The sequence below is a fragment of the Pinus tabuliformis genome, chromosome 1_1 (genome assembly GCF_031772625.1).
Source record: "Pinus tabuliformis cultivar Carrire ecotype Pingquan chromosome 1_1, CPIR1, whole genome shotgun sequence".
NCBI lineage: Eukaryota > Viridiplantae > Streptophyta > Pinopsida > Pinales > Pinaceae > Pinus > Pinus tabuliformis.
In genome coordinates, this window is record NC_142297.1 from 820,669,413 (window position 1) to 820,674,568 (window position 5,156).

The following is a 5,156-nucleotide window of genomic DNA, read 5'->3' on the forward strand; positions in this document are numbered from 1 at the left end:
CGAGCAGCCTTAATTAGGTACTCGATTGGAATTAATTAAATCGACCCTGAGAATATTTTCTTTGTTCTACTATATTGGCCTCACCAAAAAGATGTTCATGGATATAGTAACCCGTTACAAGATCCGATATCCAAAACCTCTTTTAATAACCTACAGTAGATGTATCAACGACTTGTTTTGGTTATGCTCGAATTAATCTTCTACTTTCTGCCTGGGAATCTTCTACTGCATTGTATCCTAGCCTGCACAGGAACATCAATTAAAAGGGAACAGAATCAATCTTCTACTTTCTGCCTGGGAATCCTCTACTGCATTGTATCCTAGCCTGCACAGGAACATCAATTAAAAGGGAACAGAATCAAGTAAATTAGTTTTTATTTCTAATATAAACTTTGATTTTAAAAGTGTGGAGTTCATAATATGTTGTTGGAGAAGATTTTAATGGCATTGTGAAGGGAGCTTACATAGCTGAATGCCTAGATTTGATCCCATATCCGTGCCTTCCATGCCCCCAACTCGAGAAAGAGAAGCCACAGATGGAAAAGAGATCTCGCCATGAGGAGCCTCTTGCTTATGTCCATTATGGAGTTGCCTTGGATGTTGTTGTAGTGGGGGCCGATGCCACTGCGCGAGAAGCTCAAAATGAAGCAGAAAACCATTTCTTCCCTATCCAATAATCTGTTGCAAAAACTTTGTGTGCCATTTTTCAATTTGAAATCCCAGGCGGGAAGATATTTGAATTTTAAAATCTTTTAGTGCCGAGGTAGCATTGAATGCATTTAAGTTCATGTCTTATCCACCACTTGCATTCGCTTTTGGGAGCCGGAGTGGGGCAGAGTGCTAGAAAGGAGAGTTGTGAAGTTGTCAGAATATTGAAAGTATTAACGGAACAGCAACAGAGATGGATGGGGCCCATAAACAAACTTTAATAACCTGCAATTGAGATAAGCTCGACAGATCCCAACAAGCCTATGTAATTCTCAAGTGGCCAAGAACCCATAAATGGCAGCACTGGTTGGCTCGCCATCGGAGGACGAATTGGAGGAGGGTGACGATAATTAAAATTGCGAGGACGGGAAGGAACCTGAGCCGAGGCTAGGGTTTCTTCGATAAGGTAAGTGTAAGGGAAATTAGGGGGTGGGTAATTATCCGAGCATCCTGGCGACATTTTTCACGGTGGAGCCATCGGATAAGAAGTAACTGGCTCAACTTCCTCTTCAGAAGTGATGCCATTTATCAAAGTTGAAGACCCTAAATCTGAATCGTAGGGGGCCTGCGAATCGAAGTTGTGACCTACTCTTATCCACATGTCAACCATTCCCCATGCCTTACCAGATGGCGTCTAGAGCTGGAAATTGGAAGACTCAGTGTAGTATCCATCAACATTATTGGATTTGGCCACGAATTCTTTAAGCAAAATGATGGCGCTGCATTCGAGCTTTGAATAGTGGAAAGGTGGCTCATGGATATGGAATTCTACATGCATAGATTCTAATTCTTTGTCTTCTTCGAGCTCGCGGGCGTCGACAATGCAAGAAAATTTCATGTTCCAAGTGGGGTGCGTGTTTCTGATCTTGTCAATGTTGCTGCAATATTTGTCCTCAAGGTTTATCCATGCCACGCATAGGGTTCTCAGCTTGAACAAGGGATTTCTACGCTTGAGAACCCTAGTAGAGACTATGTCGACCTCTATCAATCGCTTTTACATTTCAAACCCGTGACCTCCTTCTCATATCCTATTTACCATATTGGAGTCTGTCGAAAGTGAAGGAGGGCCATCTTGTATTTGACCCCACGCCTTGAATGGAATCATTGGTTTTAGTAGGAATTTTAGCTTTCAACCGGACCTCAGAGCATAAAGTGAGGGTCTAGATGTCTCTCGAATCCTTGGAATATTAATTGAGAGGTGAAGATTGATCGAGGAGGGCGCTATATTTCAAAATTTCGCTGTCATGAGCTTAATTTGAAAACATGGCGTGCTATGGTGTGGATTAGCAACATCATGCATAGTAGCATATGTGTATCATCATTGTATGTATCCTGATGAAAACATAAAGCTGACACCAAACATCTCGGTGAAATGGACATTACCAAAGCCCTAATAGGTCCTCATGATATCGAGGTATTGATACTCTTAGGGACATTAAATATCCTATAGCCTTGGAAATATTGGTTGCCATAAGAGATAGGTCCAACACAACCCCTTCACCACAAGCTAGGGATACCTTTTGGCATCCTTTAAATATACCTTTTGCAAAAGGCATATTTAATGGATGCCAAAAGGTATCCCTGACTTGGGGCAGAGGGGTTGTGTTGGACCTATCTCTTATGATATCAGTGCTTGTTTTGGCATCCATTAAAATATACTTTACTCTCTTGTTGGGTTGTCTTCACATCTGACATCCATTAAATATCTCATTAGGTACATCTCTTACGGTGTCAGTGAATGGATGGTGGAGGAATTGTATTGTACGCCTTTGGCTGACAATAAATGTACCATGTATTGACTCCACATGCAAAGAGATAGATAGAGATAAAGGTATCCTGGGCTTGGAGATGTTGTTGGTGGGCCACCATCATTAGCGAAATTTTGAGGTCTAAAATGGGCCTCCTAAGAAAAATGTACAACCAAAATAAACTATAAGAACCAATCAGATTCAAGATGATGATGTCAACCATTGGGGATGATTCACCATTTTTGGAGTTAAAAAGTACAAAGATTAAAAAATAATAAAATGATAAAACTATTTTTTCAACTCGTATTTTCAACTTATTTCTCTGAGTTTTTATTCAAATTTCAAGCAGGAGCACTCATTAGATGCAAAATTTAATTCATCATCTAAGGAGTACCCATGGTTCATACTTTCGATGGACCCTACTACACGAAAAATGAGAAATACATGAAAAACGTGATTCCAATCATGTTTTTCATGTATTTCTTATTTTTCATGTAGAAAGGTCCATCAAAATTATGCAACATGGGTACTCCTTGGATGAGGAATCAAATTTTGCATCCAACAAGTGTTTCCGCTCTTTATTTGAGGAAACCCATAGGGAGATAAGTTGAAAATACAAGTTGAAAAAATAGTTTTGTTATTTTTCCCTCTAAAATTTGATGATGTAATCTAATCTTATTTTATTATTTCCACTATTATTTTATAATTTCCTTAGAAGGCCCATTTTAGACCTCAAAAGTCCCCTAATGGCCTTAAAGGCAAAATGCGTGAAAACTACTCATAAATGTTTTATGGTACCCCTTCAAAATATGGCAAAGCATCCCATTCCCGAATCCCGGTCCTTAAAAATATCTCTATAAAATATTCAAAGTACTTTTGAACCCGAGGAAAAGACACCAACTTCCTAGGAAAATCTTAACAACAAAACCAATCATTGGCTTAGTGAATGGCCATAGATATCATATGGGCATACACATTGTCATAATTCTCAGGTAGTGTTTCCTATATGCGTTGATATGATATTCACCCTATGAGTGACATCAGTTAAAGATTTATTAAACAAAGGTATTACAGCTCATGTGCTGGTGTGTGTTCTGTGTTATTTAAGCAATGGATCGATCAAATTGCCAATACACAGACAATTAAATGGAAAGACGGCAGAGAAATACAATAAGCAACCACAAAGACACAAGAAATTCTAATAAGGAGTTCACCCTATTCTCGAGGGCTACATCTCCGGTCCAGCTTTCAATGGCGGCCTTGTTTTATTGTGTCTTTAATTAGAGATTTACAATGCAGGAACTCAAAGTGAGTTCTCCTGAAGCAGTTTTGCTTGGCAGGGTGGTTCTTCGATTCCCCAAGCCACTGGAGTGCACAGGCTCTTCTTCTTTTGCCAGCTCTGTAACCTTCTGGTCTACAATGACAATAGCCCAATGTGGTGCTCAGCCCGGACAAATCCTCTATGGGATGGCTTGAATCTTCAAGCTCTATGGTGCTCGAAGATGCCACTGGTCAGCTCGGTCCTTTGTCTCTTTCTGATTTGCTTCACTGTGTTCTTTCTCTGTTTTTTGTCTCTCAGTGTTCAGTCCTCCTCTCTGGGTTCTCTGACTAACTGTTCGACTCGACTGTCTAACTGTGTATTCTGTCTCTGTTCATGGCTTTTAGCCATCCGAACCCATTCCTGTTCGGTTCCTCTTTTGCCTCTGTCAATTCACCTTCTGCAGCTGTTCTTGGAGTTCCCTGATCGACGTCATCATCAGCGCTCAGGGAGTGGCCACATGTCCTCCTCTAAACATTGCCAGCCTACTTCGTTGGTTTGTTTCTTCAGTTACGTCGTGGATGCGTTCTTTCCTCCACCGTGGCAATCAAACAGATTCCAAATCCCTCTAAAATGCGGTGTATTCCTTCGTCGATTCCGCTTCCCCCATCACGCGCGATCTCAGCCATCTGATCTGGGGCCTCCAGATCCAACGCCATATGCACGTTTCGCGCGGTTGACTTTCTCGACCTTTAGTGCGCAATCAACAACGGTTTTCTCTCACCTCCACTTGCCACGCGTCGATCGATGAATGGAATCGCTCCGCTCTCGTCCAAAACCTCTTACTGTTTGAGGGTGCCCCGATCAATACCATCGATTTTCTAGAGTGAAGGTCCCGCCTTGTCCTTTAGTTCATTTTTCTTTTCTGCCCACGGTTCTCTGGCTTCCCATGCATCTGTGTGCTCGAGCTTCCTCCTTCACGGCCTTGTTCGCTAATCACGCATCAAAAATCACCTCTATTTCCCGATCCAGGGCTCCCAGGGGCTACTTTGAACTCCTGCACAGTCTCCATGGACCTCGGTCAGCGCGCTTTGACCGAGGTCCTCGTCGTTCCACTCTGGTTGCCATTGCCACTGGTTTAGGGCATTTTTTATCGCTATTTGGATTCTTTAGATATTTGTTCTGACTTGATACAGTCATGGTTCTTTGACAGTCTTCTATGGATCCAATTCAGATCATGACCTTCCCATTGAAAAAGCTTTTGGACCACCAAAAGTTGGTTTTCAAGCATCGACTAGTTGAGGGTATTGTTTTATCACTTGTCCAATCTCAATCCACTTTTCACTACTTGGCTTCGAACCTTTGAGCCCAATCCTGAGGTATTCAACATCTCCCCCGCGCGTCGTCCTCACCTTCCTGTCCAACGCTGTGTCTTCTTGCAA

The 5,156-nt window shown here is 41.9% G+C and overlaps 1 pseudogene; it reads right to left on the reverse strand.

Moving 5' to 3' along the window:
- Positions 1 to 925: 925 nt before the first annotated feature.
- Positions 926 to 1,708, reverse strand: LOC149216603 (uncharacterized; annotated as a pseudogene).
- Between the last annotated feature and the right edge of the window lie 3,448 nt (positions 1,709 to 5,156).